The sequence below is a fragment of the Phaenicophaeus curvirostris genome, chromosome 3, assembly GCF_032191515.1.
Source record: "Phaenicophaeus curvirostris isolate KB17595 chromosome 3, BPBGC_Pcur_1.0, whole genome shotgun sequence".
NCBI classification, from domain to species: domain Eukaryota; kingdom Metazoa; phylum Chordata; class Aves; order Cuculiformes; family Cuculidae; genus Phaenicophaeus; species Phaenicophaeus curvirostris.
Genome location: NC_091394.1, coordinates 26,660,496 through 26,685,065, shown reverse-complemented (window position 1 = coordinate 26,685,065; position 24,570 = coordinate 26,660,496). Strand labels below are relative to the sequence as shown.

At 40.1% G+C, this 24,570-nt stretch overlaps 1 protein-coding gene across 1 annotated transcript in view; it reads left to right on the top strand.

Moving 5' to 3' along the window:
• CDH9 (cadherin 9) overlaps positions 1 to 24,570 on the top strand; it is a 102,610-nt gene that overhangs the window by 6,134 nt on the left and 71,906 nt on the right. The window lies entirely within an intron of this gene.

Here is a 24,570-nt window from a genome sequence, read left to right as displayed (position 1 = left end):
CCAGATGTAAGAGGAAATTACATCTCTAACAAGAATTCAGACTTGTTGAAAATGAGAAATATAATTAAAAGTTTCTGTAGTCTTTTTATTCCCTGCTGTTATTTCCATACCATGGATTAACAGCAATTGAGCCAGATCTTGCTCCCAATGTTTTTACCTACATGCTTCCTTACGTAATCAAAACTCATTTCTATATTGCATTTATATCTTTTCTAGAGGTTAGGTACTAAGTAAAACCCTTTGTTTTCTAAAGAGAATTCATTAGTCTCTTCTTTTTCCTTTATCGAGAAAGAACTTCTTTACCTACAATAATGGAGATACTATTCTTTGCTTAGTTGCAGCAACAGTAGCAGTAGTAACATCAAGGCTGAGAACTCCCATATCATTTCAAGTAAGGGTTTTGTAAACCAGAACTTTGAAAACAGAAAAGTATGTCATGCATTTAATTACTTTTTAAGGCAATTAAAGGGAAGAAACTCTCCAAAAAGTTGGTACAGTTGTTCTTAGCTACAAGTGGCCAAAAATTCTACTGATTGAGGACATACACTTGACACTTTCGTTCAGAGAAGGGGAAAACAGCACTAGGGAAGTCAAAAGGGGAGTAAATTAGGAAGTGGCTAGACTTCACCACAGACTGATACTTTTGGGAAAAAAAAAATTAAACAAAAGAAAATGTAAAAAAGCCATTCTCCATTATCTTTGAAAGATCATGGAAAACAGGAGAGGTGCCTGAGGACTGGAGAAAAAGCAATGCACAGCAGTCTTCAAAAAGGGCAAAAAGGATGAACCAGGAATTGCAGGCCAGTAAGACTCATATCCATCCCTATAAAGGTGATGGACCAGCCCATTCTGGATGTCATTTCCAAGCATCTAAAAGAAAAGAAGGTTATCATAGAATTACAGAATAACCAGGTTGGAAGAGACCCACCGGATCATCGAGTCCAACCATTCCTATCAAACACTAAACCATGCCCCTTAGCACCTCGTCCACCCGTGCCTTAAACACCTCCAGGAAAGGTGAATCAACCACCTCCCTGGGCAGCCTGTTCCAGTGCCCAATGACCCTTTCTGTGAAGAATTTTTTCCTAATGTCCAGCCTAAATCTCCCCTGGCGGAGCTTGAGGCCATTCCCTCTTGTCCTGTCCCCTGTCACTTGGGAGAAGAGGCCAGCACCCTCCTCTCTACAACCTCCTTTCAGGTAGTTATAGAGAGCAATGAGGTCTCCCCTCAGCCTCCTCTTCTCCAGGCTAAACAACCCCAGCTCTCTCAGCTGTTCCTCATAAGGCCTGTTCTCCAGCCCCTTCACCAGCTTGGTTGCTCTTCTCTGGACTCGCTCCAGAGCCTCAACATCCTTCTTGTGGTGAGGGGCCCGGAACTGAACACAGGATTCGAGGTGCAGTCTCACCAGTGCTGAGTACAGAGGGAGAATAACCTCCCTGGTCCTGCTGGTCACGCCGTTTCTGATACAAGCCAAGATGCCATTGGCCTTCTTGGCCACCTGGGCACACTGCTGGCTCATGTTCAGTCGGCTGTCAACCAACACCCCCAGGTCCCTCTCCTCCAGGCAGCTTTCTAGACAGACTTCTCCTAGTCTGTAGCACTGCATAGGGTTGTTGTGCCCCAAGTGCAGGACCCGGCATTTGGCCTTGTTGAACCTCATCCCATTGGACTAAGCCCAGTGGTCCAGCCTGTTCAGATCCCTTTGCAGAGCCTCCCTACCCTCCAGCAGATTAACACTTCCACTCAGCTTAGTGTCATCTGCAAACTAGCTAAGGGTGCACTCAATGCCCTCATCCAGGTCATTGATAAAGACATTGAACAGGGCTGGACCCAGCACTGAGCCCTGGGGAACCCCACTTGTCACTGGCCTCCAGCTGGATTTTGCACCATTTACCACCACTCTCTGGGCCCAGCCATCCAACCAGTTTTCCACCCAGGAGAGTGTGCGCCTGTCCAGGCCAGAGGCTGACAGTTTCTGAAGCAGAATGCTGTGAGAAACTCTGTCAAAGGCTTTACTGAAGTCCAGGAAGACCACATCCACAGCCTTTCCCTCATCCAGCAGCCGAGTCACTTTATCATAGAAGGCAATCAGGTTTGGCAAGACCTGCCTTTTGTGAACCCATGTTGACTGGGCCTGATCACCCGGTTCTCTTGCATGTGCTTCATGATAGCACTCAAGATCACCTGCTCCATGACTTTCCCTGGCACTGAGGTCAGACTGACAGGCCTGTAGTTTCCTGGGTCCTCCCTGCGACCCTTCTTGTAGATGGGCACAACATCAGCCAGCCTCCAGTCCAGTGGAACTTCCCCGGAACTTCCCCAGTCTTCCAGGACTGTTGGAAGATGATGGAAAGGGGTTTGGCCAGCACATCTGCCAGCTCCTTCAATACACTTGGATGAATCCCATTCAGCCCCATAGACTTGTGGGTGTCTAGTTGGGCTAGCAAGGCTCTGACCACCTCCTCTTGGATCATGGGAGCCTCATTTTTCTCCTCTAGCTCCTGGGTTTGTACACAGATGGAACGACTTTCTTTACAATTAAAGACTGAGGCAAAGAAGGCATTAAGTACCTCAGCCTTTTCCTCATCCCCTGTCACTGTTGTTCCTTCCGCGTCCAGTAGGGACTGTATGGTCTCCCTAGTCCACTTTTTATTATTTATATATTTGTAGAAAGATTTTTTGTTATCTTTCACATACTTTGCCAATCTGATTTCTAGCTGAGCCTTAGCCCTTCTGATTTTTTCTCTACACAATCTCACTTCCCTCCTATAGTCCACCCAAGAGGCCTGTCCCCTCTTCCAGAGCCCATAAACGTTTTTCTTCTTCTTGATATCACTCAAGATCTCTCTGTTCAAACAAGCTGGTTTTCTCCCCTGCTGGCTTTTTTCTGGAACATGGTTATGTCTTTCTCCTGAGCTGCTAGCATTTCCTTTTTGAGGAGCTCCCAGCCCTCATGGGCTCCCTTGCCCTTAAGTACTCTCTCCCATGAGACTTTGCCAACCAGCCTTCTGAAGAGTTCAAAGTCTGCCCTCTGGAAATTTAATGCTACTATCCTACTAACCACCCTCATCACTTCACCTAGAACAGAAAACCCTATCATCTCATGATCACTTTGTCCTAGGCGTCCACCTACTGCCACATCCCCCACAAGGCCTTCTCTGTTCTCAAACAGCAGGTCCAGGAGGGCACCCTCCCTTGTTGGTTCATTCACCAGCTGTGCAAGGAAGTTGTCTTCCACACACTCCAGGAACCTCCTAGACTGCTTCCTTTCTGCTCTATTGTACTTCCAGCAGATATCAGGCAGATTGAAGTCTCCCACAAGAATGAGAGGCATTGATCTAGAGATTAACCCCAGCTGTTTATTGAAGAGCTCATCAGCTGCTCCTCCTTGGCTGGGAGGTCTGTAACAGACTCCCATCACAAAATCTACCTTCTGGTGGGCTCCTCTGATTTTAACCCACAGGCACTCAATCTCCTCATCGCCACAATCCATCTCAATGGAGTCCAAGTCCTCCCTTACAAAGAGGGCTACCCCGCCTCCTCTCCTACCCTTCCTATCCCGCCTGAAAAGTTTGTACCCCACCATAGCTGCACTCCAGTTATATGAGTCATCCCACCAAGTCTCTGTGATGGCAATGACATCATAGGCTCCTTGCCCTATGACAGCTTCCAGCTCTTCCTTCTTATTCCCCATGCTGTGTGCATTGGTGTAAATGCACTTCAGCTGAGCTGCTGAGCCTTCAGCCCTCTTAGAGAGAACAGAGTTCATTCCCAATTGCCTGGTAACTGGAGTAGCTAGCTCCAGAGTGCCCCTATCTCCCTTAGCACCCCGAGGTGTGTTCTCCCCCACTTTTTGTATGGTGATGTACTGGTGGTCCTCACCAGCACACCCTCTCACCATTGCCCCACGTCCAGGCTCGTTCCTGTCTGGCCTGAGCTCAACCCCCTCCCCCTTCACATCTAGTTTAAAGCTCGATTTATGAGCTTAGCTAGGTTTTTAGCATGGGCTTCAGCCCCCCTAGGAGACACACGTGTCGCATCCTTAGCAACAAAGCCTGGGGGTGCGTGAGCCACTCCATGATCAAAGAAGCCAAAGCCCCTCTCCTCACACCAGGCTCAGAGCCAGGCATGAATCAAATTCTTCATCCTGACTTCCCGCTCCTCTCTATTTAGACTTGGGATGGAGCAGAATACTATTTGTGCCCCAGAGTCCTCCATCATTTTCCCAATGGCCCTGAAGTCAGTCTTGATGGTTTTGGTCTTTCTGTTTACTAGATCATCCTTACCAGTTTGGACTACTATCAGAGGATAGTAGTCTGTCTCGTGGACCAGGGAAGGAAGTTTTCTAGCTACCTCCTTCACTGATGCCCCCGGTAAGCAGCAGACCTCTCTGTGGAGCGGGTCTGGTCTGGAAATGGGTCCCTCCGTTCCTTTTAGGAGGGAGTTCCCTACAACAATCACCCTCCTCTTCTTCTTAATGGAGGATGTTTTTATCTTTTTCTGAGGATGGTGCGGCCTAGGGAAAGATTCTAGGCTGTGGGAGCCATCATCCTCATCCTCAGGGTTGGATTCCACCTGCAGCTCCTGGTACTTGTTCACCAGGGGGATCTGGGGTTTTGCTGTCTGGTTGAGGGGAGCAGGTTTCCTTCATCTGGCAGGAACTTGCTGCCATTCCCCATCTCTTGTAACCCCAACCTTGCAGTTTGCAGGTGGATGGTGTTTGGACACACCAGCTCGAGCAGGCTGCTGAGTTAGTGAGAGGGCACTACTCCACTGGTCTATCTCCCTCTCACACTCCCTGATGGTCCTCAGCCTCTTTACCTCCTCCCTTAGCTCCTCCACCATGTGAAGGAGTTCCCCCACTCGAGTGCAGCTTTCACAACTGGAGCCAGTAACAGAGGCACGAGCTGGTGTGGGAGGGGGGCACTGCCTGCAGCCCAGGGTCTGGGTAGCTGCATGCACCCCCTGTGGCTCTGGCTGGGCAGCAGCATCCACCCTGCCTGCTGCAGCACACGGGGCAGCTTTAATCTTCTGCCGGGTGGCCACCATGGCCTTTGTTGTCTTCTGTCTAGTCTCTAGGTCCTCTCTGCACCCTGCCACACTCCTCTTTGCGGTGCTCCCAGGGGAACTGTTTAAATCTCCCGCGGTGGCCGCCGGGACCGCCCCCTCCCAGGAACCGCGTGGGACCAGCGTGTGGGGCTGTCAGGACCCCCGCCCCCGCCTGGGTTTTTCTGGGATTTTCCCGGCTCAGGGAAGCTCCCACCGCCTCAAAATGTCCACCCCACCACAGAACTCACCGTCCTGCTGCCGGGTGCCGCCGATCAGGAGTGATCAACATGTATTCACCAAGGGGAAATCATGCTTGACGAACCTGATAGCCTTCTATGATGGCAGAACTGTCTGGGTGGATGAGGGGAGAGCAGTGGATTTTATCTTCTTCAACTTCAGCAAGGCTTTTGACACTGTCTCCCATAATATCCTGATAGGTAAGCTGAGGAGATGTAGGTTAGAGGAAGGGACAGTGAGATAGGTTGAGAACTGGGTGGATGGCAGAGCTTAGAGTGTTGTGATTGGCAATGCAGAGTCTAGCTGGAAATCTGTAACTAGCAGTGTTCTCCAGGGGTCAGTACTGCGTCCAGTTTTATTCAACATACTCTTCAATCACTTGGATGAAGGGATAGAGTGTATCCTCAGCAAGTCTGATGATGATACAAAACTAGGGGGAGTGGCTAATACTCCAGAAGGCTGTGCTGCCATTCAACAATACCAGGACAGGCTGGAGAGCTGGATGGAGAGCAACCTAATGAAGTTCAACAAAGGCAAGTGCAGAGCCCTGCACCTAGGGAGGAATAACCTCGTATACCAGTAAAGATTAGGATCTGACCTGCTGGAAAGCAGCTCTGTGGAGAAGGACCCGGAAGTCCTGGTGGACAAGTTGATAATAAGCCAACAATGTGCCCTGGCGGCCAAGAATGGTATCCTGGGGTACATTAAAACATGTGTGGCTAGGAGGTTGAGGGAGATTATCTGAGCCCTCTACTCTGCCCTACTGAGCATTATGTCTAGTTCTGGGCTCCCAAGCTCAAGAAAAACAATCGGCTACTGAAGAGAGTCCAGCAGAGGGCCACAAAGATGATTAGGGGGCTGAAGCATCTCTTATGAGGAAAGTCTGAGAGACCTGGGACTGTTCATCTGGAGAAGACTGAGCTGGAGTTCTTATCAATGCTTATAAATATCTAAAGGATGGTGTCAAAACAATGCAGTCAGACTCTTTTTAGTGGTGCCTAGCAACAGGACAAGGGGCAACAGGCACAAACTGGAACACATGAAGTTCCACCTGAACAATTCTTAACTGTGAGGGTGACAGAGTACTTTAACAGGATGCCAGAGAGGTTGTAGTCTCCTTCTCTGGAGACATTCAAAATCTACCTGGATATGATGCTGTGCAACCTGGATATGATGCTGGAGCAGGTGGAATTGGACTAAGTGCTCTCCAGAAATCCCTTCCAACCCCTGTCATTCTGCAATTCTGTGATTCCTGGTCTCATGACATAAAGAGGATATCAACTTCTGTTCCAAAAAAATGTCACTGGCATTAAATTTTATAAACTTAGGATAACTATTGAAGTGATATTTTTCTGAAAGTGCAGATAGTTTCAAACAGTGGCTATGTGCTGTGGATGTCTCTGAGAACTTCCCTAAGACCTACAAGTAGAGGTCCCAAAGAATTCAAAACCAAAGCAGAAACAAATATTGAGTAAACCGATGTAAATGTTAAAGGACATGCCTAGAACCACTAGAAGAAACCATGGCAACTCAGTAGAGGTTTCTGAGTGGTCCTCATTCTGAGGGAAGAAAAACAAGAGAGGGTGTCACTCTCCCCCATCGGATGATGTATCAGTGAAAAAGTCCTTTGCCTTTGTTCTGGAGTTTTGACATTGAAACAATGAAAAATTTAGTTGGTCTTAGCAATCTCTAATGTCTCTCTTCCACCATTATAAGACCTCCAGGAAAGGCCAGGGAACTGGGCTAAAGTATAGTATCCAATCTGGCCTAAATACATGCACTCATGCACCCACATTGCAGGACATGTCATAGAATCATAGAATCATAGAATAACCAGGTTGGAAGAGACCCACCGGATCATCGAGTCCAACCATTCCTATCAAACACTAAACCATGCCCCTTAGCACCTCGTCCACCCGTCCCTTAAACACCTCCAGGGAAGGGGACTCATATGTAGCTTTTCATCCTTCTAGGGTGGTCATTGATCAGGCAGCATGTGAGTTACATACTCCTTTATCATGTTTATGTCCATTGATAGTGATTCCTTGGAAAAATAGTAATACTTAATGGAAATATTAATAATATTTCTACATTCCCTCTACATGGAAAATATTGTCTATCATTTAAGTTAAATTCAATTTATCATTTATAAATTACAGACATTTAACCCAGTTCTCATAGAACAGAACAATACTGCTTAGTTCAGCTCACTAGGGATACACAAGTTTAAGTGAGTGGTTTTTCCTCTGTGAGTCTGCAGACTTTTACAGAGCCTTTTTCTAAGACACCCATACAAAAATATATATACCAATTACAAGCAGGTTTAAATTTGTCATACAGAATCCTACTTTCCTGATGGAAGATATTTGTAGTGTCTCTAAACCACTGTAACAAAAAAGAAACAACTTACAGCAATATTTTTCTACTGCGTTCTCAACAGATTTGAGGCTTATAAAAAAAGTACTTGGTCTAAGTAACTTTGTTTTCATAGACTGAATATACTGGAAGCACAGAAAGGGTGAGGTTCTGAAAGTACTTGAGAGTGGAGAAGTTTTTATTCAGACCTTGTTGCGATTGTGATATCACTAATAAATCTGAAGAATACAACAATAGACAGGAAGGCACAGACAGTGCAGCTTTGAAAATGAGTTTTAAGCATTCTAGTTTTAATGTGAAGGTATTGACCACTTCAGAGACCTGAATGGATATAAGTCGGTGTTGCATTAGTCCACATTTTTGGTTTTCACTTCATCTGAGAAAGATTTTACTACTGAATTAGATGTCCTGTTAAAATACTAGTACAACAGGAGAGTATAAACAATGTCGTAGCTTATTGTTCAGTAAAAAAAAATATACTAACTTGAAAAACAGGTTTTCTTGTTGAGCACAGAACAAAACATTGAAATTAAATCTTGAAGAAGATATACTAGAACCAGAGAAAATTATACAAATAATAGTAGCACATCTTATATAATCTTTTTCAATCATGGTTCTATCTCACTGTCAGTGAATCAAAAGATGTGTTGTATTAAAGACCAAGAAAACTGGTATTCATGTCATGCCACACAGAAATTGCCAATTACCAGTCAGTAATTGTTATAATTTCAAAGTGTTCAACAAAAGAAGCTAAGTATAAGCTTCAGGTAAACAACAGGAGTACACATACTCAGTATGGTCTAGCTGAATATTCCCATGGACTTTGGTAACATTTAGAATCAGTTTTTATAAGAGGAAGAAATACTGCCGTGGTCATTAATAAGCAGAGCAGAGGATCTGAGAGCTGCAAAGGAACAGAAAGGGTAGAGTTTGCTACGTAGCTGAACACCAGCTTGTCCAGGAACATCTGGAGTGCCTGACCTACACCAGATCCCACAGGCTGGGAAGTAGCAATCAAACTGTGGGGAAATGGTCAATTATCATGTAATCAAGACTAATGTTAAATGATGAGAATTTTTTTATTTCCAGCCCATTCAAACCCTTTCTCCTGCACAAGAGCTGGTATGGCTAAAGAATCCACATTAATTTGTATAACGTGCTTGTGAATATAATGTAAGTAGATAGATCATATTACATGACAAATGCAATTTTTATATAAGGTAGGAAAAATTATTTAGATAATTATTTTTTAAAAATGCATCATATAGGTAATCAGTATTCAAATAAATAAGTTAAATAGCTCCATATTCCTTGCATGGTACACATCAGAAGAAACAGTATTGTGAAATGCCAATAAACACTGATTTCTAATATATCAGAGTATAAAGTTAGAAGAAAATCTGGATAGTTTAAAGACCATTCTTCACAGGCTGGCAGAGAAAGGGAGATTATACCTTGTTCACGTATCAAAATGAGATTGAAATATAATCTCCATGTACTTAAAAATGGTATAAATAGAATATATATTGCTTATAAAAGTAATAAACCCTTTTGTTGTATAGTATAAATGGTTATACTTGTGTACTGGAAAATTGGGACAACAGGTAAACACAGAGTAGAGATTTTAAAATTATGCACAGGGCTAAGAAATCTTCGGTTCAGAAAATCAAGATCAAATGCATATACTAGTAATAAAAGTTGAAGAATCCATTGTTTTAGAAGGCATTGAAAGGTATGTATCAGTATAGAAAATTTCATTCAAAGCGAGAGACACAGGGCGAGTAATGCCAGATGAAAAGAAAAAAATCTGCAGAAAGGCAGCACAAACTTAACTGTAAGCCACTGAAGTTAGCAGAATCTTTTTACTGACTCATCTGACTTGTAAGAAAGCTTTCAAATTTCCTGAAAAGACTAGAACAGCAAAAGACGTGACAAATATTATGCCTATCTGAGTAAAGGAAATACAATGCATGTAGGAAAGAGAAAACAATCCACTGCCCCTACAAAGATGAATTGTTTATTGAAATAATGTAAGGGATGGAGGAAAGATGAATGGAAATAATAACTGCCTTATCTCACTTAAGATTATAATGTATGCCAAAATAAAGCTGATCCTGTGTGATAAACACATCAGAAAAGTCTGGAATTCCTTGTCTTTGAGAAAGAAAAAGTAAAATTTTAATTGTAAATGTCATAGAGAAATCACCAGAAATTGGGAATTACAACTAGGAAGTAACTACTAAAGTCCTTACTAAGACCACCTTTTTTGGCATAGGTGCAGATACAATGTGCATTAAAAGAAAACAAAACAAAATTAAATATTAGTTGCAATTCACTGTATGTCAGAAGACTTACATGATTAATATAAACCAATAAATTGAACATATGAATGTTTTTATACTTGGTAATAGAGTATTCAAAGGAAGCCTGACAGCACATAAAAGAACTTCATGGAATGTAAGTGCAGAAAACTTGAACATGTATTCAAATGCCAATAGGGGAAACAGAAATAAAAGTTTTGGGTTTTTTTAATTATATTCACCCACATCAAAATGAGGAAAGTTTCACATGTAATATATTTTTCAATGCATTTTATGTAATAATTCTAATAAAAGATGGTGTTCACAAATGTATTTTCTTATGTATTCATCAAGATCAAAATGGAAAGGTAAAGATCAATGAATAGGTTTAACCTCAAGATTATAATTTCTTTTTTGATGACTTAGTAACAGCAGATAACATTTTTATTTCTTTTATGGAATTGACTTCTGTGCAAAATTGCTCACTTTCATTATAACACAAGTGGGAGGGAAATGAAATCTGGAAATTAAGATAAAGTATTTCACTCTGCATTAGATAACAAGGTCTTTAATAATTAAAGTTGTTTTATTATTTAATATTAACTACTGAAGCATACCCTGTCACAACGGAAGTGGTGAAGTGGAAAGCTGTTTACATGTTGTGAGACCATGTAATAAAACCTCAGGAAATATTGGTACGAAGACTGAAAAGCAGAAACATGCCAACAAAAGAAGTTCTCTATAAAAAAAAAAAAAAGAGAAAGATATAGTGGTTTAGATTATATAGTGCATATAGACTATGTTTAATCTTGTTTAGGAATTAAAAAGAAGAGAACTACAATCAATTAAAAAATAGGTCCATAATAGCACCATTAACATAATTTTCTGTTAATTACTTCACTAGCAACTGATGAGATATTGTCATAGCTAAACCAAATAAGAGCTTTTTGTAAAGCAACAGGCAAATCAAACCTATACTTTAGTTCAAAAATACTAGAAAGGGATTAAACAGCTATCAGTAGTTCTCTAGTGCTACAATACTAAAAGTACTTCCTCACATAAGCTTACTAGGGTGTGCTGGGACTTCCCATATGATACACAACTACCAGGAGGAGGCTGTACAGAAATTATGAAAGTAAAGCAAGTGTTATTGATCGCTGTGCTTTTCTAGTCTACTTTTTCAGGTACATCCTAGTCCGCAGACCTTTCAGACATGAAGGCAATCCAGTCCATATTTTCCAAAATGCAGGTAGTGCCTTTACGATTACTGTGTTCATCCAAGCAAAGGTTTCATTAAACTGGACAATTCATCAGTTATTAAGAGTAAAATTTTATGTCAATCTCATTTTTTACCAAAACAATCAATCAAAGTATGTTTAGCAAATCCCTCAGACACTTTTCTTTGATAGTTATATATAGATATCTTTTCTACTTAATAAGGTAAGAAATTAGTATAGGGAGATTAAACTCTTATCTCAAAACTGGTGAAAAAACATGTAGTGAAATCAAGAGCAAGAGAAATTAATCCAACTTTTTTTTTTTTAATTACAGGATGTTTTTCTCTTATTTAAGCATATTTGACTTTAGGACAAACATTTCATTCATCTCCAATATGATTATTAGAATGTATTATCTAGTTCTGAACTACATTGCTTATTCATATGGAAACAAACAAATAAAAACCTCAGAGCAAACATCATCTTTAAGAACAAATAGGAAAAAAAGAATAAAAGAATTTATGCAGTTTCACTGTCTTATAAAGTGAAAAAATATAGCATAATGTTATGGCTCCCTCTTTTGGATAGCACATATCTTGTATTCAATACTAAGAAAAATCATCATGTCCTCGGCACCAAAAAAAAACCCCCACAATCCTCTCTGGTTTCCCCCAGATCCTGCTTAACAGTGATAAATGCAGCCAGTAAAACAAGATTTTATAAGTTTCTTGCCAAATGCAATTATAGTGCAGATCTCTATATTCTATAAATATAGACATGCATTTCCCTTCTAGGACTGAAGCTAGAATATTTTTTAAATACATTAACATTATTCTATCAAGTACCTATAAAAACTGGAACATAAAATCCTGTCATGGATTGTTCCTTATTTTAGAAGTGCTGTTAATACAAAATGAAGGAGAACTGTAGACAGAGGATGGATGGAGAGCACTTAAGTTAACTTCTCTGGACAAGTGACCAGAAAGGAACAAATTTTGTTGTTATTGGGAACACTGAGTAAAAAATAAAAGAAACGGTTATTTGAGTTGCACATTTAAAATCTTCAGCATAATAGTGACCTAGTTGAAAGTCCACAGACTTATATGCATTGGCTTCAGGAAATTTTTGAACATAACCTCGAAGAATTAAATAATATATATAATATTAAATAAATAATAATATAAAATAAAATAAGAAATAAAATAATTTCTGTGAAATAAAAGGTGTTTTATTAGATGGGAAAGGTGAGGAAAGAATAAAGCTATTAAAAGGTGTCAATCAACACAAAACAGTGAATCCTGACAGCCTAAACTGCTATGGTTTAAAATTATTTCATAACATAAGACTAGTAATCAAACAATGTTTGCTTTATAGATATATTTAATTCTGAATTTGACTTTGCTTTCCCAAGTATCAGAGGCACACCATAATTCCTCTACATTAATATCTAGGCATCATTCCACATTACACAACGGGGTCAATTTTCTCCATGTCTCCATGAATGCTGCTGTGAGAAAACTAGAAATATTTTTTTTGGCAAAAAATATGCATGAAAAATTCAGTAAAACTATTCAATTACTTCAGCTGTGTCAGCTAGGAGACAGACTTTATTTCACTCAAAAATCCTTCCTTTTGCTTTCTTACTACCTTTTTATAAAATATTTACATTAGGTAAGTATACACAAATTAATTATTCTACAGGCTTTGTTTAGCACTTTCTATTACTAAAATGGCCATTCCTCAATGTTCATTAAGATACTGGACCATAGAATTAAAATATTAGCTGGATTTATATCAACTAACTTAGAACTTTTATTATAGTATGTCTATCTAAATTATACCATTGCAGCATGTTTTCCCTTCACAGCATCCAGAACTGCAATAGGACAATTGCATTTGACTATGCTTATTATTCACTATATTAGTAGCTGTTACTATAAAATGCTTTTAAATTCAACACTATAGTAATGAGATTTAGATGGAGGTACATTCTTTTCCATAAAGAACTGCTTGTGGATAGTGCATATAATGACAGTTCTTCAAAGTTAGGACAAAAAGGGCAATTTAGAATGTTTTACTGACAGTAGTAATGAAACTGTTTCACTAACTGGCACTGTTTACCACAGTCTTACTACTAAAAAGTAACATCTAAATTTATCTGTAGTAATGACTGCAGATTCACAAAGATAAAAAGAGAGAGGAAATTCACTTGTACAAACATAAACTTTGATTCATGTAACATATATAGACCTACATAAATCAAGAAAAGATAAAAAGTGACTGACATGTACATCCCTGTGTACAGATTAACTAGGCACTTTCTTTTTTCCTGTTATGTGGTTAAGGTGACTTGTTTTCTATGAATCCAGATATTTCGTGACTTGTCTTAGCAGTATGGAGCCCAAACAGAGCTATGGTTCCTCGTATACCTTTTATTATAGGACATAATTCTGGAATGCTATCTGAAAGGCACTGTATGTGTTTTGAATTAATCCACATAAATCACATGCAAATCTGCATGATAGGGGAATATATACTGAGATACAGACTATTGTCCTCTCAAGACTCTTTTGGATTTTACTGAATGAACTATATGGCATGTCATGTGAAAGCTAACTGGTGTCTTAAGAAAAAAAAAAAGTTATTTCTTTCTTTAGTTACTAGAAACAAAAGAACCAAATATCACAACAGTTAGTATCAGCAACCACAACTGCAGTCCCATCAGAGCACAATTAAATGATTAAATGCAGATGCAGATGGCATATTTCCCCATTTTTAGACTCAGTTCCAGATGGTTCTGAAGATTTCCAAAGTTGCCTGTCATTGTAGCACCAATAAGCCACATATGAAGTCTGCACTAATGGTAGAAATTTGAGGAGGGTAAATTCAGGAGAACTTTAAAACTTGAACTAATCAAATTTCAATATATATTTGAGCATGGAAGACTCTGAGCTGTTGATCAGAGTTCTTGATGGGCTTCTCTGCAGGACTGTCAAGCACCAAAATGAATTTGACTGACCATAGGCCACTAGCTCTTGGCAGAGAGCACAAACCAGTAGGAAACAAAAGGCAGAAATGAGCTTCACTAGAACAGCATACACACTCAATATCTAGTGCCACATACCTGTGTGATAACTTTTCTGTTACTTCATCAGAGGCTGGGGAAATATTTTGCTTTCAATAAAATGGAATAATTAGAAAATGAAAACTCGTTTAGGAAATTCCAATAAAACCTTCACCATCAGTGCTATGCTTGTGGCTTCCCAGTGTTCTATGGTTCATTTGTCACAGTTTTCAGGAGAAAACAGAAAGGTTTATAAAACCTTAAGGATTAAATACCAGATTGTTCAGGGGCTTTTATTATTTATTTAACTGAAAACTCATCAGATAAATCTAATTTCAGTGCAATGGGACTTCAAGTCATAGTGAATGTCAGTGATTTCACACATACTATCAGGAACCTTAAAAATCTCAGTGATTAAATCGATGAAATATTCATTATTTCCTTTAACATTTCACTTCAACTTCTTTAATACTTGATGATTTCAAGGTATCAAATGTGATGCCAACTTTTAGAAAACAGCTTCAGTTCTACTAGAGACAAGTGGCAGGGACAACATTTGAGGCCAAAATCAGTGAAGCTGTTAGCAACTCATAAAGTATGCAATTGTTGGACGTGTGACATGCTAAGGAAAAGCTGGTATAGGTTTTGAAAAGGGAGTTCTGCCTCACAGACTTGCTCAAGTTCTCTGAAGGAGTTACCAAGCACATGGATAGATTTGACCTCTTTGATAGGATCTAGTTGTGCTTCTAGAAGGCTCTTGACAGGTTCACTCACGAAAGGCTTTTCACAGAATCACAGAATAACCAGGTTGGAAGAGACCCACCGGATCATCGAGTCCAACCGTTCCTATCAAACACTAAACCATATCCCTCAGCACCTCGTCCACCCATGCCTTAAACACCTCCAGGGAAGGTGAATCAACCACCTCCCTGGGAAGCCTGTTCCAGTGCCCAATGACCCTTTCTGTAAAGAATTTTTTCCTAACGTCTAGCCTAAACCTCCCCTGGCGGAGCTTGAGGCCATTCCCTCTTGTCCTGTCCCCTGTCACTTGGGAGAAGAGGCCAGCACCCTCCTCTCTACAACCTCCTTTCAGGTAGTTGTAGAGAGCAATGAGGTCTCCCCTCAGCCTCCTCTTCTCCAGGCTAAACAACCCCAGCTCTCTCAGCCGCTCCTCATAAGGCCTGTTCTCCAGCCCTTTCACCAGCTTTGTTGCTCTTCTCTGGACTCTCTCCAGAGCCTCAACATCCTTCTTATGGTGAGGGGCCCAGAACTGAACACAGGATTCGAGGAGCGGTCTCACCAGTGCGGAGTACAGAGGGAGGATAACCTCCCTGGACCTGCTGGTCACGCCGTTTCTGATCCAAGCCAAGATGCCATTGGCCTTCTTGGCCACCTGGGCACACTGCTGGCTCATATTCAGTCGGCTGTCAACCAACAACCCCAGGTCCCTCTCCTCCAGGCAGCTTTCTAGACAGACTTCTCCCAGTCTGTAGCACTGCATAGGGTTGTTGTGCCCCAAGTGCAGGACCCATCATTTGGCCTTGTTAAACCTCATGCCATTGGACTCTGCCCAGCGGTCCAGCCTGTTCAGATCCCTTTGCAGAGCCTCCCTACCCTCCAGCAGATTGACACTTCCACTCAGCTTAGTGTCGTCCGCAAACTAGCTAAGGGTGCACTCGATGCCTTCATCCAGGTCATTGATAAAGACATTGAACAGGGCTGGACCCAGCACTGAGCCCTGGGGAACCCCACTTGTCACTGGCCTCCAGCTGGATTTCACACCATTTCCCACCACTCTCTGGGCCCGGCCATCCAACCAGTTTTCCACCCAGGAGAGTGTGCGCCTGTCCAGGCCAGAGGCTGACAGTTTCTGAAGCAGAACGCTGTGAGAAACTGTGTCAAAGGCTTTGCTGAAGTCCAGGAAGACCACATCCACAGCCTTTCCCTCATCCAGTAGCCGGGTCACTTTGTCATAGAAGGCGATCAGGTTAGTCTGGCAAGACCTGCCTTTTGTGAACCCATGTTGACTGGGCCTGATCACCTGGTTCTCTTGCATGTGCTTCATGATAGCACTCAAGATCACCTGTTCCATGACTTTCCCTGGCACTGAGGTCAGACTGACAGGCCTGTAGTTTCCTGGGTCCTCCCTGCGGCCCTTTTTGTAGATGGCAGCCATGAGCAAGAATTGAAGATCCCGGCATGTATCAGTAATTGATTAAATGACAGGAACCAGCAGGAAGAAGTAAATAACAAGTTTTCATAATGAAATAAGGTCTGTTGCAGTGTTTCACTCAAATCTTTACTAAGGCCAGCGCTGTTCAACATAACGTAAACTAAAATAGGGTTTGAATATCAAAGTGAAAAACTTTGCAAGTGACATTCAGGATAATAAAACTAAAGGATGTTTGCAAAAGGATCTTAACAGCTATAATTATACTAATACACCTAGCAAGGAAATTGCCTTTTGCAAAGTAATTGTCCATGCCACTGTCGTTACAGCATACCCCTAACATCAGATGAGCCTGTACCAACTGGCACTCTCCTATAAAATTCTTGTCGGAGTTTGAGGACCAAGCCTGGAGTGATTTCTGGTAGATTATTTGGACATAGTAAAAAGAATATGGAGCTGTTAGAACAGGTCCAGAGGAGGGCTACAAAGATGATCCGAGGGCTGGAGCACCTCCCCTGTGAAGACAGGCTGAGAGAGTTGGGCTTGTTCAGCCTGAAGAAGAGAAGGCTCAGAGGAGATCTTATAGCAGCCTTCCAGTACCTGAAAGGAGCCTACAGGAAAGCTGGAGAGGGACTGTTCATAAAGGCTTGTGATGACAGGACAAGGGGGAATGCTTATAAACTGGAGAGGGGCAGATTTAGGCTTGATGTAAGGAGGAATTTCTTCACAATGATAGTGGTGAGACATTGAAACAAGTTGCCAAGGGAAGTTGTGGATGGCCCATCCCTGGAGGTGTTCAAGGCCAGGTTGGATGGTGCCTTGGGTAACCTGATCTAGTGGGAGTTGTCCCTGCCCATGGCAGGGGAGTTGGAACAAGATGATCTTTAAGGTCCATCCCAACCCAAACTATTCTATGATTCTATGATAGTAACTCTGCTTTGGAGAGAGGCAGAGGAGAGAAGACTTTAGCCATGTGGACTTGAGCTTGCCATGCCAGCCACTGTCTGCTTTGTAATGTTTTAATAACTGTATTAGTTTTATATATATACATTTTTTTCTCTATGTAATACAGTGTGTGGACACCAAAATGATGGATGGTGAAATTGTTAGGAAATTATGTAAAACCACACAGATGGTAAAACCCAGATTTTATGTTCAAAGTAATAAAGTCTGACTACTGCCACTGGGGAATAATGCCATAATGTAACAATAGAAAATAACAGGAACACATTAGCCCAGAGGCCCAAGTAATATCATGTATCATGCTGAAAATAAGTAGAGAATATGATTTAGCTGCTGTCAATATATGCACGAAGCTCCAGCAAGCTCCAGAATGATTAAGCAAGACGTCCCAGAACTTTTCATTTGGAAAAGAGACAACTGAAGGAGAAGTTGATTTAAGTCTATACATTCATCAGTTGCGAAGAGAGTGAAGAGTTAATGAATGACTTTTTACAGTTGTTTCCAATGACAGTCCAAGTCAGTACATTCTACTGAAACTGTTAGTTGCAGTGTTCAAAAACAAACAGAAAGAGTTGATTCTTTTGACAAGACTGTAATTCTATGTGTGTCTATGCAGAATGTTGTAGCTCCTAGAAGCTTATAGGGTTTCAGAGTGAAAGTGGAGAAAGCCATGTGAAGAATTGTGGATTACTAAATACATAATACTTGGAGACTGAGAAAACCTACAGGACAAAAATCACTGTACGCTTCTCCATGCTTACACACCATCGTTGATGTCTTCCATTAATGAAGTTAACTGAGATGCAAGTGAAAGGTAGTTTAAGTTTCTTGCAGGGGGAGTGTGGTGTTTTTTGTTTTTAAGGAAAAGATTTAGACCTAGAAAATAAGAACAAGGAAAGAAATTGTACTTTATGTTTCTGCAAACTATATTATACCTGTAAGTGGTAAAATTGTCACTTATAGGTATTTTAGGTTGTTTATTATGGAAAAATAGGCTGAGGCCTCAGTTGCATTAGATTCCTTTCAGATTAGATAACAAATAGCAAAAAAAATAATGTTAAACCTATGCACTATTTCTGGGCATAAATTCCTATGCTTGCAAAGGGCCTGCTCAGCTCTCGGGCCGAGACTTTCCTTGATTTGATGATCCCCCTGAAGACATCAGAGGGGTATGAATGAGGTTGAGCTCAGATGAATGACAGCATCTGGCAGCTGCTCAGCTCCTTCAGGAAGGAAGTAGCAACAATGAGCTCCAGTTACCTAACTGCTAACTACCTTTAATTGGTCACCAAGTTTTCCCCTACAGAGATGCAAATGCATATTCCCTTGCACGCAGTAAAGTCTGATTTACACAATCGTTCTCTATAGCAACAAGATTTTGACCACTCAGACGTACATAAGAAAAAAAGTGGGGGTCGGCAAAGATGAATGCTCTTTAAAATTCTGGGAAATACTAGTTTAAAGGTATCTTTAATCTGTGAAATTCTGGCATGCACCAGCCTTGGGCCATTATACAAGGTGTAGACTCAGAAAATTTAGCAAGCTCTCACCCTAGTACATGCAATGCTCAGGAGACATGCAGAGGTAAGAGGCACCTGACGTGTAAACTCAGGCTGCTTCGTTAGGACCTCTTTGTGTGACCAGACTGGACCGTGGTATAAAAAGCAGAAAAAAAAGAGGTATTTGGTGAAAACACTTAATCCCAGTTTTCAGGAGAACTGGCAAGCATGCCCTGTCATTAAGAGCATGGCCACAGATGAATCTCATCTGCTTCATGCAGAGAGACAGATGAGAATTAACATGTTTGGAAAACAGGGAACTGCACTTGAAGATACTGCTATGATTTTTATTAGGCAGATAGAGGGCTTTATTGTTTGGGGTCTGGGAGTGGGGGAGTGGCTGAGAAGCCAAAACCTGCCTTAAATCTTGCCGTATATCGATATCAAAGTACAGCCAACAGTTTATGAGTGACAGAAGTTGAGACAATCTTAAGGGGGAAGCAAAAAGAAAAATTTTGTTTTGATGACAGCGTTTATTTTAACTCTTGTCTCTGAGGGCTATTCTTTTAACACTATAATTGTGATGAATGTATTTTATTTGTAAATAAGATGTGGTATAAAAGCATATAATGCAGCTTCATTATATGATAAGGCTGAAATATGTTCCCTGTGGAGAAAAATCGATACTAAAGATCAAAGGAATGTCTTCAAAAGGCATTGCGTTAAGGGTTTACAACTGTTATACTTCCTAGTTCCCCTCGTGTTGATGAAAAGCAGATCTTGTAAAAAGGTTTGTTATTGGAGAAAAAGGGGTTTCTGTTTTTTTTAATGTGAAAATACATTTCACTTTTGTAATCCAGGCTGCTGGTGCCTCAAGGGCAGACATTTTAAAAGTCTCTTTTTAGCCTTTGACTACCATTGCTAACAAGTGAGAGAGCCTTACACAGGATGGACTGGAACTGCTGCAGGCTTAATTCACTAGCTGGTGGAAGGATGGTGGGGGGAGGAAGAGCCTAGGAACAATTTCATCTGCACCTCGAAAGAGACTTGCTCCACAAAAGCGCAAGATGGGATTTCTACAGGCCAGAGATAGTTGCTTTAAATCATAGCTTTGTCTCTGCACAAGTCTTTGTCAATGGGGATTGTCCAAACTTGAATAAATGCACTGATGTAACTGGTGTTACTCATTGTGAATGCTATGGAGAAGGTGACTCAAGCCATATTGAGTTGAATTCAGACCAGTTTCTCTGATGTATGTGCCCAAGCGGCTGGCAAAACTCTAAAAAAAAATGCTAACTCCCTTGTCATAGCAAGATAAATGTTCCTTATAATGCACCCACAAGCCATAAATTCAGTTGCCTAAAGACATTAATTCAACAGACATTCTAATACAGGTTGTTATTAGTTCACATCCTCCAAAACTTTATTTATATTCGTGTGACTCCTTGACTCATGTAGCTAAGGGGTTCTGCAATGATGTCCCAGACATAAACAACTGCCTTCAGCTGCTCCCTGGCAAAGTTTTCAACTGAGCTTATCACCACTGTATATGCTACTGAACAGATCAGCAAACTAGTGAGCAAAAAATTAGTTGTAAAATACATTCTAAAAGGTTTGCAGCAGGAACGGCTGACTGAGGAATTGTTTCTTTTTCAGTGTGGCCTAAGTTTCTTTGTGTGAGTACTTATACTCAAAGAATGGGTGTTCATCAGTCAAAAATCTGTCCCTAAAGTTTGGAGGCTCCCTCAAAAGCTACTTCAGCTCTCATAGAAACAAATGAAAGCATCTTTCTTGATTCTCCCAGGTTCAGCATGGAAAGTCTGTCAAGGTGCCTATTGGCTCTTTGCATCCTTTCAATGTTATTTCCAACCTCCTGTTTACCTATAAAGAAGGGAGAGGGAAGGAACAAACCAGGAAGATAAAAACAAAAGGAGCTTGTCTTTTGAAAGTCAGCTGTCAATGATACATTCACAGTCTATATTCATGTTTGTAAAATGACTGCACTCAGAGAATATCTGAGCGCTGCAGTCAGAGGGAAGCATGTACATGCATATGTACACTATCTTTAATTAGTTAGGTGAGTAATAATGAACCTACAGTGGCACAGATCTGGTTTCTAGACAAGCCTTAGTATTATTAATGGCAGCGTTCAGCTTATAGCACAGCCTTTTCTTGCTACAACTTCTCTGTTCTTAGTATTCAGGCTAGGAAGACTAAAGCTACGTTCAGTATTTTGTTTTCAAAAGAAATGCAGCCAAAGTCAATGAGATCAGTCCCATGCATTCAGGATACACAAGATTTATACTTGCTATATACTGTTGAAATATATGTTTTAGTTTTACAGATTTTTTTTTATCATTCTGAATGTCAGTTGCATCTTTTCTGTTTAAAGATTAGTGAGCACAATAGGAAGAACTGCTGCTGCAGTTAACTCTGCTATTTTTAGCTATGCACCAGCACTCTGGCCTTTTCTTTGAGAACACAATTTTACTTCTCTATTAACGAATGAAACAAACTAATGTGGATATGTTATCAAGTTGGCGAAGGTTAGCTTTTCTTCATGTCGTGCTTGTGAGAGACTGTCCTGCACTAATTAAAAACATTGCCATGGCAATTGCTATAGAAACATTTAAATTGGCATCATTGCTAACAAATCCCTGCCACTGATCCCAGCAGAGCTTATTTCACACTACACATGAAGAATCTAAATAGAATATTTTACATTCAAAAGGCCTTTAACAGATACATTTTTCCAGTTGTTGATGTGCTCAGGAGAGTAATATCTGTCATACAGAGATAATACATATACCTGGAACTGTTGCAGGATTCTGATATCAGAGTCCTCACTGCAAAGAGAGGCTGTAGTAATTCTAGGCTTCCACCAAAGGTCTCTCAAAACATAAATGCCTTTATTGCCTCCACTCAGATCATCAGATTTGCAAAGGCAGGAAAAAATGCAGGTTCTTCACAATATGGGGCATTAGCATGCTTAATATATTAATATCTCATCTTAATAGAAGCTTCCTATGTAAGTAGAAGGAAACCATTTGCCATTGTTTAACAAGAAAAATAAGTTGACCACTATACTGAGTAAATGATGGAAGCAGAAATAAAGTCAGAGAGATTGCTTTTATAATTTTGATCAATTACTTAGGACAACAGCCATTAATATTCTTCTTTCTGGTTTCAGACTTAAGATCTTTGCATTGTTTAGGAGAAATCAAATTAGATGTTTACCATAATGTTTGGTAGACCCAGACTGATCCAGACTGATAACTCTCTAAAATTAATACTCCCACCTATTATAAAAATCAAAAGTGGGAAATAATGGACTATGTCTTTCTTTTCTCTTTTCTCTTCTTTTCTCTTCTTTTCTCTTCTTTTCTCTTCTTTTCTCTTCTTTTCTCTTCTTTTCTCCTCTCCTCCCCTCCCCTCCCCTCCCCTCCCCTCCCCTCTCCTCTCCTCTCCTCTCCTCTCCTCCCCTCCCCTCCCCTCCCCTCCCCTCCCCTCCCCTCCCACTCCTGTCGTTTAAAAAACTGAGTCTTATCCTTCTTGACATGAAGGATAGATATTGCTTTTAATCTCACTAGTAGTAAAGTCCTTCCTTTAATTAGCAAGGAAATCAGCAGAGGGCAGCACTACACAGAAACCCACACATTTTAAGCAGTCTTAGATTAAGTTTTGTGCTACCTGGGACTAAATACAGGAATCTAGTTTTGTCTGAGAAAAAACCTCTGTTTAAAAAAAAAAATGGTGTTTGCAGCAAAATAATTTCTTACAAAAGCCTAAGATTATCTGTGCACAGTGCATTTTGGTGCCTTGAACAGATGCTCTTACTTTTCCAGTATACACCAGAATCCTTTGTTTCAGCATTAAAATAAGTCTTCTGAGTCTAGCATCTGCAACTCTTGATCCACTTTAACAGCTGCTATGAGACAAGATGCATAAGCCAATGGCCACTTCAAAGTATCTGAGTACAAAAAAAAGAGTAGTGTAAATATCTTATGCATTTGGATGAATATGGTAAATAGTGTTTGGACAGAAAAGAATGAAGGCAATTTCAGGAAATTAAAAATATGTTGTTTTGAAAAAGTAAGAGTAAAGCATTTGAAACTAGGAATTTTGAATTTCATTTCCACTTGAAATTATAACAAAATTTAACATGCAATTACAAACCTCCAAGTGGCCAAATGAAAATATCCCCTATCGTTCCCTCTGTTTTTAAAAAGAGTAAAGAGTATACCAGACTAAATAATCTGAGTGTTAGATTTGCCTGTGTTTTCAAATAATGACATTTTAAGGATGAAATTTAACTGTTGGCATTTTTTGATAACTTATTTTTCACACCAGTCTTCCAGAGCTTAAAGGTTTTGTAAAATATGTTTTTACAATTTTTAGAAGTTTCATAGATCCGTTATGTGTTAAAATTTTGCCAAATACATGTGTAGTTTTCAGGGCTTTTTTTTTGTTATTGTTTGTTTTGTGGTTTGGTTTGTTTTAATGCAGGAAAGACTGTATGCTCCAAGAAATTAGAGAAATGAATCAGTCATAACCTTATATATACAGAAACATAAAATTTGTCAAAATAGTTAGGTAGCAACATATCACTCATAAAAGCAAAAGCAATCAAATTCAGAATTTAATCAATATGACTATTTAAATGTGTTACCATTCAGAATGTATATAAGATAGATTCTTGAACTATAGTCCAACAAGAGGTGGTGTAATGCAGCTGTGAAATAGTACTATTTCAAGATGCATCAAGCAAGAGTATGTCAAAAAATGAGTGTCTTTAGAGGCACTGGATAAACTTGATTATCTTGCCTTTTGAGTACAGCATTTTCAACAGGAGTTCCTGTTGTTGTTTGCTTTTATTCTACAATATCTTAACCAGGATTTAATTTATAAAGTCTGAAGAGACCCTGTAATCTGCCTCAGATGGCAGAATGAGCTGGATTTGAGGATCTGGGTGATTAAGTCTTTTGCTCTACAGTGATAAAAGTTTTATTCAGTGATAAAATCTACTTTAGTCTATATTATACAGGGAATTAGAATCATCAAATGTAGACATGGATAAAAGACTGGCTAAGGCTGCTTTTCTCTTCTGATCTGATTCAGTAAGTTTCAATCAACAAGGCAAGATCATCATGTACATAACATGTTTTCCAGCCAACGTCAAAATTTACTATTGTTAAATTAGTTCCCCTTTGCCCCTCTGCATGTACCAGGAACTTATTGAGCATTACAAGGGAGAAAACAAGATTTTGAGTATACCTACAGAATTCAGAGAAAATACAGCCATTAATGTATGCCAAGGTCTATGTACATGCATGCTTTTATGCAAATAGAGTTAGTTTACTTTGTTCTTTGTTTCTTCAAATAAAATAAAGAAGTGAAAGAAGAGTTTTCCTGCATTATATCCATAATCTTCTGCATATATTTGACACCTATTGAATTGTTTTATTTTTTATTTTGAACATGATGCTAGAAAGTGATAAATATTCTAGACCTTCAATTCTTGCTCAGCTAAAACTCTGTTTGAACTAAAATGCTAAGACTTTGATCCTTCTTCAGGATTGCTAGCTAAGATTCTGAGACCATACAAAATATAATTTCAAGGAAAACTTCACATAAGGGCACAATTCTATTAATTTAATCATTAAGGCCTTTAAAGTGCAATTCACTGGAAGTTTTC